Here is a 12,011-nt window from a genome sequence, read left to right on the forward strand (position 1 = left end):
TTTGAATTTTCAAGACTGATAATGTTGTTATCGCTAAACATCATATATTTTTTCCAATATTCATGTTCCTTATTTATGTTGATATTTATAGCTCTGACTTTGTGTCTCAATACTGATTTAAAAGCTGGAGATAATACCCTACATCTAATTATTTTCCCTCTCTTTAATAATAAGTCTTCGAACATTTAGCATTTATGCATATTTGCTGTTGATTTTAGTAAATGGAAATTCTCTTTCAAAAGAAGTTAACTAAATATGTTTACCTTGAACTCATATTGAATTTCCTTTAAAAGCTTTTCCTATGCCCAGTGACATGAGCACATATCTTTTTCTTCTCCATTTTGTATGTAAGGAATTACAATGAAATACGTTTCTTTTTTGTAATCTTGAACCATATTTTCTTTCCTTGGGCAGAGCCTGTTCATTTAATATGCTAATTTACGTAGGATATGCAGTGTTATGTATGAGAGCTTCCTTCGTGTGTTTCTTTCCATGGGGATGGGGGTGGTCCTCATCTGGTTTTTGTATCCAGGAGGGCTAGTCTGGGAGATGGAATTGAACAATAGTCTATATTTTGTGTGCCTTGGAAGAGTTGAGATAAGATGGTAGGTAGTTTTTCCTGATCATTTTGTTCAATCAGCCTCCAAGACCGCCTAGACTGGAACATTTGAGGGTGGCTTGAGCTGTGAATACTGTACTGTATCAGTTTGTATAGTTTAATTTTTCCTTTTATTTTTGGACCAATTTGGAAATTTATTTATTTTATTTCTGCAAAGTGTTCAGTTTCACATAGGATTTCACTTTAAATGGTGTGAAATTTGCGATAAAACCTTTCCATTAGGAAGCACCTCAAAAACCTTGAATAATAGAATAACATAATGAACTCAGAACACCTGGTACTCAGCATCAACAACCTTCAATACATGGCACATCTGGTTCCAGTTCGATGCTCACCTACTTGCATCTCAGCTGCCGGAATAATGTGGAGCAAATCTAAGACGTCATTCCATTTCATCTCTAAATACCTCAATATGTTTTCCTGGAAGTTAAGGACTTCATATTAACTAAAATCCCAAAACAGTTTTCATTTCTAAAAAAATTAAATGATTATCAGATGTTCAACTGATTTACACACTTATCTGGCAGACTTAAACTTTATAAAAATATGTTTATTTGAATGAGAGCCCAAACATGGTATTATACAGTGATGTTTTTGTCATTATAACCCTTAACTTTTCCGTCATCTGTAGGTCCCCTCCACTGGACCTGTTTCCCTGCCATTGTTTTGTTGTTGTTGGAAAGAAACAGATCCTGCGTTCTCTTCAGTTTTCCATAGTCTGGGTTTTGCTGAATGCAACACTGTGATATCCTTTATCATATTCCTCAGCCCTTCATTTCTAGGGTTACAAGATGCTCCTGGTTCATCTTGTTTATGCCCTGCCCCAGTGCTAAACTAAGCCATTTCTCCAATGGTCTGGTTCACTTCATTGGGAAACGGTTCTAGGAATCGACATCTGGGTTCTAGGTGTGCTCCTTTCTACCGGGTAGTTTTTAGTCATAGGCTTCTCTGCTGAGAACAATGAAATATATACTTGTATATATCACGTATATACACATCTGTTAAATTTATATATGTAAACATTTGCCTCTATATTAAATTAAATACGATTTTAAACTGAGATCTTCAACTCTAATCCATTACCACAAGGATCATTCTAGCTTCCTCTCCTTGTTTATCTATAGTCTACCCCTCCATCCATAAGAAACCTGTCTCCCATCGTCCACCATCCATTTAGTTAATAGTTTAATACCAGCATGCATCTATAGCAGATTCGGATTTGGTAACCCATAACGTGCCTCCGTGAGAGAAAAAAAAAAAAAAGCAAAAAAAACTTGTATCGGTTAGAGTGCAGTACTTCTGTGTAGCTCCTTTGGCCTTTAGTCTTACAGATTCCACTCATTTTCAACTTTATTAAGACAGTAATAATGACCTCATAATTCCCCCCACTTGCTTCACTGAGGTAATTTCATACATTTATCTAGGTTTGTGTGTGTGTGTGCATGCGCGCAACATTCTGCATTCTGTCCTACAATTTTTCCAACCTCTTAAGTTATTTTTTAAATTTGCACACGTTAAGCTTTACTTTTTGTGCTGTAAGCATCTATGGGTTTTGAAAAATGTCTGGTGCCCTTGTCTCTGTCCATTTGGGCTGCCCTAACAAAAATACCATAGACTGGGTGGCATATAAATGACAGAATTTTATTTCTCATGCTTCTGGCGGCTGGGAAGTCCAAGATCAGGTTCAACATTTGCTGACAAATTTTGTGTCTGGCAGGAACCTGCTTCACAGTTCATAGACAACTTTCTTTCCTGTGTCCTCACATGGAAGAAGGGGCAAGGGATCTCTGTGGGGTCTGTTTAATAAAGACACTAATGCTATTCATGATGGCTCTGCTGTCATGATTTAATCAGCCCCCAAATACCCCACCTCCTACGTATTACCATCACCTTGGTGTTAGGATTTCAACATATGAATTTTCTGGAAAGACAAACATTCAGACCTAGGCAACCCTGTATCCACCATTGCAGTATCATGCATGGTAGTTTCACTGCACTAATAAGTAGCTTGTGCTTCTCCTATACCCCCTTGGCTCCCACTGATAGGTTTATGATATCTGTAATTTTGCCTTTTCCAGAATGTCATATAAATGAAATCTTACGCTATCTAAGCTTTTCAGACTATATTCTTTCATATAGCAATATGAGCATAAGACTCACCCATGTCTTTGTGTGGCTTGTAACGTATCCTTTTATTGACTAATAGTATCTCATTGTATGGTTATGTCATGTTTTGTTATCCATTCACCTAATGCAATTTATCTTGGATGTGTCTATTTTTAGTGATTATAAAATAAGCTGTTGTATACATTCATACACAAGTTTTTATGTAGAAATAAGTTTTAAAATCAGCTAGATAAAATGCCTAGGAGTATGATTGCTGAATCTTATGATAAGACTATGTTTAGTTTTTTAAAGGAAATGCCAAATTATCTTCCAAAGTCATTTTGCATTTCTACCAGCAATGAATGAAAGTTTCTGTTGCTCCACATTTTCACTAGCAATTAGTCTTGTATTTTTTTTTTGGTGGGGGGTGGATTTCAGATATTCTAGAAGATATATAGTGGTGTCTCATTTTAGCACACAATTCTCTAATGACAAAGGACATTCAGCACTTTCAATCTGTTTATTTGCCATCTGTGTATCTTCTTTGGTGAAACATCTGTTCAGATCTTTTGACTATTTTCAGTTATTTTTCTATTGTTGAGTTTTAAGAATCCATGTATATATAGAGACATGTTCTTTGTCAGAAATGTGTACTACAGATGTTTACTCTTAGTCTGTAGCTTTTGTTTTCATTCTGTTTACAGTGTCTTTTGAAGAGTATAAGACTTTTATTTTAATACACTCTAATTTGGCAATTTTTTCTTTCATTGATCATGATTTTGTTGTTGAATTTAAAAACACATCACCAAACTCAAACTTATGTAGCTATTCTCTTATGTTTTCTTAGAGAAGCTATATAGTTTTTGCATTTTGCATTATCTCTATGATGTATCTTTGGTTAATTTTTGTGAAATACCTAAGGATTTGTGTATGATGTTATAATTATCATTATTATTGTTTATGTATAGATGTCTAATTATTCAAGCTCCATTTGTTAAAAAAACTATACTTTCACCATTATTGCCTTTGTTGTAAATCACCTGACTATATATATGTAGGTCTATTTCCTAGCTCTATTCTGATTTATTAATCTATGTATCTATTCTTTGTTAATGCTTATGTCCTCCACCACATTCATATTTTGAAGCCCTGTTTCCAAGGGTATCCATATTTGGAGATTAGGCCTCTAAGGATTTAATTAATTTTAAAAGAGATCATAAGGGTGGCCCCTTGATCTCATAGGATTAGTGAGCTTATAAGAATGGACACAAGAAAGCATTCTTGTGCCTACATGAGCACTCCCTACCCCATCTCCATGCACATGCACAGAGGAAAGGCCAATAAAGGACATAATTAACAGAGGGCATCTACAAGCCAGGAGTAAACCCATTGCCAGTAAATGACCACACCAGTCCTTGACCTGGAATTTCTAGCCTCCAGAACTGTTAAAAAAATTTCTGTTGTTTCACCTACTGACTCGATGGCATTTTGTTATGGCAGCCAAAGCTGACTAAGGCATAGCCCCAGATAACAGAATATTTCTTCTGTTTTCTCCTAGAAATAAAATGATGTTGACGTTTAGGTCTATGGTTCATATTGAGTTACACTTTTTTATTGTGTATATCTTTTTTTAAATTTTACTTTAAGTTCTGGAATACATGTGCTGAAAGTGCAGGTTTGTTACATAGATATACATGTGCCATGGTGATTTGCTCCACCTATCAACCTGTCATCTAGGTTTTAAGCTCTGCATATATTAGGTATTTTTCCTAATGTTCTCCTCCCCTATCCCCCAACCCCACAACAGGTTCCAGTGTATAATGTTCCCCTCCTTGTGTCCATGTGTTCTCACTGAGTTACATTTTTATATGGTGCAAGATATGTTTGGTGGTTAGCTTTATGTGTCAACTTGTCTAGGCTATAGTACTCAGTTGTGTGGTCAAACACTAGTCTAGATGTTACTGTAAAGGTATTTTGTAGATATGATCGACATTTGCAATCAGTTAAATTTAAGTAAAGCAGTTTACCCTCCGTAATGTTGGTGGGCCTCATCCAACTAGTTGAACATCTTAAGAGAAAAAAAACAATTATTCCTGGAAAAGGTATTCTAACACAAGACTGTTATATAAAAATGCTGTGTGAATTTCTAGCCTGCTGGTCTACCTTACAGATTTTTAACGTACCAGACCTCATAATCCCATGAGATAATTCCGTATGTATCTTTCTCTGTTCTGTCTCTCCCTTTTTAGATAGGTATATAAATAGATAAAGTATGTATTGAAATTTGGGTTTGCATATAGATATTGCATTAGTCTGTTCTCACACTGCTATGAAGAAATATCCAAGACTGGGTAATTTAACAGAAAACAGGCTTAATTGACTCACAGTTCCACATTGCTGGGGAGGCATCAGGAAACTTACAATCATGGCGGAAGGCAAAAGAGAAGCAGGCACCTTCTTCACAGGGCAGCAGGATGGAGTGAGTGCAAGCAAGGGAAATGCAAGATGCATATAAAACCATCAGATCTTGTGACACTCACCCATTATCGTGAGAATAACATGGAGCAAACTGTCCCTGTGATCCAATTACCTCCACCTTGTCCTGCCCTTGACCTGTGTAGATTATGGGGATTAAAATTCAAGGTGAGATTTGGGATAGGAGACACAATTGAACACCGGACACCTCTTGCAGATGCTATTACATGAAAAGTGATATTAAGCATTTATTGAATGTTTAGGTAAATATTAGAAAAATTCAGCAAACAAAATATTTTACTGCTTAAATCAGTCTTCAGTTTTACCAATTTCCTTCGTAAGTTTTGTTTACAACACGGCCATTTCTTTTTTTTTTTTTCCTTTTTGTTTTTTTGAGACGGAGTTTCACTCTTGTTGCCCAGGCTGGAGTGCAATGACACAATCTCAGCTCACTGCAACCTCCATCTCCCAGGCTCAAGCAATTCTCTTGCCTCAGCCTCCCTAGCAGCTGGGATTACAGGTGCCTGCCACCAGATCCAGCTAATTTTTTGTATTTTAGTAGAGACGGGGTTTCACCATGTCCTTCTTTGCCCTCCTGCCCCGTCACTACTTGTCACTGATGATCCTTCTGTCTCACTACAGAGACAGAAGTAACCCACAGGATACATTCAGTGTCTGAGCACCACATCTTCCACCCACCTTTGTCCATCAGTGCTCACATATTCAATCTTCTCTCCTGTTTAAATGTATGAACTACTATTCCTTCCTGAAGTCAACTTGCTCCCCTGTCCACTAGAGCCCACTTCTTCTCAAGAACATCATTCAGGACTTTCCCCTCCTCTTTCCAACGTTTCCAAGGTTTCCCTCTATATTGTTCCTATCAGCATACAACATGCCAGTCCTTCTGTAATCACTAAGAAAACCACAAAAACTTCTAGCTACTACTTTTTGCCTCAGGTTACTACCCCAGTTCTTTCTTCCCAATTATCTCTTGTCCTTTCCAATCAGTCCTTTGCACCCACCATTCCACCAAACCACTCTTACTAAGGATATCAAAGGGCCTCCATATGCCAAGTCGCCCTCCTTCGGCCTATCAGCAGCATGTGATGAGCTGGTCCTCTCTCCTTCTAAAAGGTCTTCTTTACTGTGTTTCAACTGGTTTTCTTTTACTTATTTGTTCACTCATTCTTAGGCTTCATTACTGATGCCTCAATTCTGCGGGAGCTCAAAGTACTGAAGGAACCTGGAATCAGTCCTTAGACTTCCCTTTTATGTTTACAGTCATTCCCTAGGTGATCTCTCCTAGTCTCCTTGATTAAACGCAATCTGTGTGATATTAATTCCCGCTCTGGTGTCCTCAGCTCCTACCACTCTCCTGAATATGAGGCTCATATATCCAGGATATATTGCTTATCCCTACTTGACATCTGCCCTCAGGTGCTTCATATGCACTTCAAATTTAACATTTCCAAAACCGAGCTGATCAACCAACACTCATAATTTCTTTATATGAATAATCCCTTTGCTTTTGGATAAGAAGTGTGTGATCATGGCACAATCAAGGCATGGATGAAAACAGAAGGCTAGTAAATGTAAGACGGAAGCTATCTTTTTTTTTTTTTTTTTTTTTGAGACGGAGTCTCGCTCTGCCGCCCAGGCTGGAGTGCAGTGGCCGGATCTCAGCTCACTGCAAGCTCCGACTCCCGGGTTCACGCCATTCTCCTGCCTCAGCCTCCTGAGTAGCTGGGACTACAGGCGCCCGCCACCGCACCCGGCTAGTTTTTTGTATTTTTTAGTAGAGACGGGGTTTCACCGTGTTAGCCAGGATGGTCTCGATCTCCTGACCTCGTGATCCGCCCATCTCGGCCTCCCAAAGTGCTGGGATTACAGGCTTGAGCCACCGCGCCCGGCCTGACGGAAGCTATCTTAACATACCTTAGCTAATATAAATTAAGGAAGATTTATTGTATTACAAATTTTCCAGAAAAAAAATGCATTTTTCTCTGCAAGTGCTTTAGTTTTAATTTTCTCTTTTTGAGTAGTATATAGGTTGAGATATGACGAATAGACTTAATTTGGGTATTATACCCCTTTATCATCTACGATTTCCAAACAGGAATATTTCATTTTCCTCACTTTCTCACAATAAGAATTCTGTGTATATGTGTGTGTGTGTGTGTGTATACATATACAGTGAACCCAATTCAGTGAAACTTACAAGTTATTTACAATATAACTTTAGTCTTTATGTAATTAAATACAAATAACTATTACAAGACTAAATGTTTAAGACTTGTAACTTTAATTCAGCAAGCACATTCATGGAATGAATACAAATTTCTTCATGATAAGCAAAATCGACTGTAATTTAAAGAGAAAACAGGCCATGTTTAGTGAACTCGAGGATACACATCTCATTTCATTATGATGTGACATCATAGCACTTAAATTATTTAAATTAATTATTAATTAATTCTTAATTAAGGAATTATTTCTTTAGAGAAAAATCCAGCTAAATATATTTTTTAATTAGGCTTCCAGCACATGGACTATCATAGCACTTTTCCAAAGTAGTTTGTAGCCATGAATGCTAAGCAATGAAACAAAGCATCTGGCTCCAACACACCAACAATCTTACTATTGTTCTTCCTGGGTTTGCCAAGCAGGTTCAATTTCCTGCTGAATGATTTTCATGGAAGCATTGATATTCATTTTGAAACCTTTTCTCATTGCTTTAGGAATGTTTTTAAAGTGCCCTATATGGAAAATACTCATTAAAATTTTGTTTAAAATTATTTTGTTCCCACATATTCAAGTCCATAAAGGTAACGTTGGTTCAACAGTATTAAAAAGACACCTAGCATGAACAAATGGGCATCATTTCAAAACGAAAGATTATTTGCCTCATTTGCGTTGTGAAAACTTACAGTGACAGATACCTCAATATGGAAAACATTGTTTTGAAGATGTAATAACGAGTTACAGAGCAAAAGTGTCTGTTTTCTAAAACTTGTAAAAAGGGTCTCAAGGAGAGCCTCTAATTTTTTATGAGAAAACTTTTTTGAAAAATAATTTTTAATAAATTAATAAAATGTACTCTAGCTCAAGGATATGTTTAGATAGACCATGGTTAGAACACATTATATTAACCAACTACAATTATTCCATTTTCAAAGCACCCAAAAGGAATAAAAATAAATAAATGATAAACTAAGAATGGTGTTTTTAAAATTTAGCCTGGGAGGCTTTTAAATAAATTTGACTAAAAAAACAACCACAGATAGTTTAAGGAAATTAATATTTATTCAAGAACACTTTCTGGGTAATTGCATGCAGGTTTTCATATATCATTTCTCCCCAAATTGCTGCAGATTGTAAGTTTGCAAAATTGTAAAATTTACAATCTGTAGAATTATAAACTTTTTAAATATTTCAAGCAATTCTTTACTAACCATATCATTGATTCTATGTTATGGACCTACCATCAGTAGTTATTTTCCAGTGTTCCAGAGGAGCTGTATTACTATACAAATATTTTATAAATCCAGTTTACCATCTATAACAACCAATTAATAAGACAGCTCACACATCAAGCACATTTTCACCACAAAATAGAACAAAGCTTTCAACATGTATCTGATCACATGTATGATCCAAATAGGGGAGACAAAACTTGAATATGACACGGTTAAGAGTTTGTCCTTTTCCATAGTTAATTTAACTGATAGCTGAGGTTTCCATTTAAAACTTACATGTTCTTGGTTGTGATCACACACATCTCTCACATGCCAGCAAAGTTGTGGGAGTTCTCCACTACAGAGATTATTAATGTAAACATAACAATAAGAGGCTATTTTAGAGGCATCAATTTGCACTGTCCACCCCAAAAAAGAAATGGGAAAGTCTTATCAACTAACTAGAATGAGAAAATAGCAATGAATATGAAAAACAGATATATCACTTACTATCTGACACAATGTGGAATATATATTATTTTGTAAATTATTTTCTAATATTCCACAGTGAATAAAGTAAAAGCATTACTCTGCCTAACCATTGTGTGTACCATCCACTTCACATCAACACCTTAAAAGGGTAGGGAAGGAAATCTGTGGAGCTGAATCACACTCAATCCTTATGTGGCATCCTGGATAGGAGAACAAAGCATTAAATAACACTAATGCATCCCCCTCATCAGCATTTCTTGCTATAAAAGATATATGGCTCAAAACAATATTCTTGAATTACAAATATCTCCCAAACACCTACAAAGCTTTCCCACATATTTTGAAATTCATTCCTGTGAAGAAATTACATTAATTTTTTTTCACTAGATGTAAATAAGATACTAGGCTTGTATTGTAGGGCATGCCTGATGCCCAGTGTTTTAAACACGAAATGTGCCACGAGTCAAAGTTGATTTTTCGGAACTTACTTTATTAGGAGGCACAATTACATTAAACACATTACCGCATGTCTTCCTCACCTGTTTCTGCAAAACGACTGCTTTAGGGATGGCTATTCATTCCTGAATTCTGTGCTGCATTGAAAATTTTAAAAGGCAAACATTTTTAGAGGAAGGAAGCTATTGTGGACATTTTTTTCCACACAGAAATGTACAATTTGTGGATTTTTATGGCTCTTTGTCAACTAAAGCTTTAAAGCAGACCTATACATGGAATCCGTTGAGCCCTGACCATTTTACAGAGACGTTTTTGCAAGCCTTCCAGGATTGAAGTCATAGTTAACCATGCACTGCGGATCAGACCCCTTGGACGTCACGGACTGCACACATCCAGAAGAGCAGCTCTAAGGGCATCTGTAACTCTGCCGTGGGGCAGGAGCCTCCCATGGGAAACCTAAAGCCCTTGAAACTGCTTTAGAAACCCAGGGCTTCTTAGCATATGCAAAGTGGGCACCAAAGTAACGAGGGTGCCACGGATTGCCCATGTGCTCCCCACGACCCGGTGCACGAAGATAAGACAGACCGTCCCCTTGGGCAGGCACCTGTTTCCTTGACCCTTCATTCCGTTTTTACGTCCATGCCCCGTTTCCTGGGCTACCATAAACTGAGTTTACACCAGGGCCTTGTCAGCTTCCTGATGCACTTCCCGTCCGTACACTCCATGGCTGGCTCTCCTGGGAGGCTAGAGACAACTCTTGAACCTTGTGAGTGCAAAGACACACTAAGGAACTCAGGTGTGTTAAATGAGAGCCACCGGGGAGGTTCATAGGTTGAAGAAGAGTGAGGCTGGCATGCTCCATGTCTACTGGTGAAGCAGGAAAGGACAAGGAAGAAGATGCCAGCGTCTCCACCTGTCCCGTTGTGTCCCATCCAGCCCTTCCCTGGGGCTGCCTGCAGAACTCACACCTGCTCCGCACACATGAACTCCAGGCCCTCTGCTGAATTCTTGCCGTGCCCTTGGGACAGAGCTTGCCCCTGCCCCGGGTCCCCAAGTGACCCCGTGTTGGTTGGGAGAGCTGAAGGGTGACACAGGACCTCCCCAGCTATCTGCACGGGAATGAACCTGTGTGCACCCGTCCTGGACAGTCAGGTCCGGACACTGACCTCTCACCTGCCTGGACGCCCAGCGGACCGCAGGTGACCAAGTGTCTCATCCAGATGGGTGGCCGAGCAGGAGGGACCTCCAGGACCTGGCACCTCAATGCTCCTCTGAGGGCCTGCGTCCTTGGTCCTCCCAAGAACAGCTGGCCCGACTGTGGGTGCACTTTGCTGATTGGCTGGCTCAGCGCATATGGGCGGTAGGCCCATGTGGAGCCATGCCCCCTCCAGGCACGCCTACCCCTGAGGGATGACCCAGCAGGAGAGCTGCTGTGGACTGGAGGGTGGTTCTCCTGGACCTCCACCCCTACAGTCCTCCAGCTCCTCATCCTGGGGAAGGACAGAAGGACCTGTGAGTGGAGTGGGGAGCAGCTACTGACCCTGTCCTGAGGGGTGGAGGCAATGTGGCTGTGGCCTAGGACCTTGCACCTGGACTCCTTCCAGCCACCCTTCCCCTTTGAGAGGAATGGCCATCACCCTGGAAGTAGGGCCCAGGCTCCCTCCCTTGCCCTGTGTGTTTCCAACACGCCCAGCTGCATCCCAGGCATTTCTGCTGTGGGTCTCGTGCACCTACCACATCACAAGACCTGCTTCCTTATGTCTGTAGGATTCTGCCCCTTCCTCCTTAGCTCACCGTTGAGTCATTTAGGGTGCCTATGGGGTAGCAGGTACTGTCCTGACCTCATTTCCCCTGTTGCATCAGGTACCCGTGTGGGGCCACTCCACCCTACATGCGTCCATTTCCTGTCCATTCACCTCTGGGCAGGGCTGTTGTGAAAGAGGGCTGCTCTGACTTTGATTAAATGTTGTGGTCACCTGTAGACATGCTGCTTTTATTTCCCCTATTTCATCACCTGCCTCTGTGGGGCTAATCTACAAAATATCCGCTTAGTTTTCTGTCTATGGACATGTCAGTTCTTTCCAGCGTCAATCCATTCTAAGCAAGGATGCTATGAAGAGTGAGATATCTGGCATACATGCCAAAGATTTACACGGTATAAGAGAGTGGAATTCCTGCAGGAAATATTCCCCAGTGCTCAGTTGTTTCCAAGAGACATCCTTCCACCAGAAGAGTATGTTCCCACTGTTACACAGATGCACTGGTGGAATAGGCCTTTTGCTTAATGTTGCCATTCTACTGGGTGTAAAATGACATTGATTTGGGATCTTGCATTTCTCCAGTTACTAATAAGACTGAGTTCTTTTTCTCAGCTGTTTGCATATCCTTTTACAGTACAATATCCATGT

At 39.4% G+C, this 12,011-nt stretch overlaps 2 protein-coding genes and 1 long non-coding RNA gene across 7 annotated transcripts in view; 2 read left to right on the top strand and 1 right to left on the bottom strand.

The window, feature by feature from the left end:
* Positions 1–12,011, bottom strand: part of CETN2 (centrin 2) — a 628,428-nt gene that overhangs the window by 362,451 nt on the left and 253,966 nt on the right. The gene's annotated exons all lie outside the window — the stretch shown is intronic.
* LOC126945446 (uncharacterized) overlaps positions 1–12,011 on the top strand; it is a 430,470-nt gene that overhangs the window by 152,103 nt on the left and 266,356 nt on the right. Inside the window, exon 1 of one of the 2 annotated variants that reach the window (XR_007722449.1) lies at positions 495–504. The exons of the other annotated variant lie outside the window; for it this stretch is intronic. This is a non-coding gene — a long non-coding RNA (uncharacterized LOC126945446). Of the gene's footprint in view, positions 1–494; positions 505–12,011 lie in introns of those variants that run through there. 2 annotated transcript variants of the gene reach the window in all.
* ZFP92 (ZFP92 zinc finger protein) overlaps positions 1–12,011 on the top strand; it is a 294,607-nt gene that overhangs the window by 97,701 nt on the left and 184,895 nt on the right. The window lies entirely within an intron of this gene.

The sequence above is a fragment of the Macaca thibetana genome, chromosome X (genome assembly GCF_024542745.1).
Source record: "Macaca thibetana thibetana isolate TM-01 chromosome X, ASM2454274v1, whole genome shotgun sequence".
NCBI classification, from domain to species: Eukaryota; Metazoa; Chordata; class Mammalia; order Primates; family Cercopithecidae; genus Macaca; species Macaca thibetana.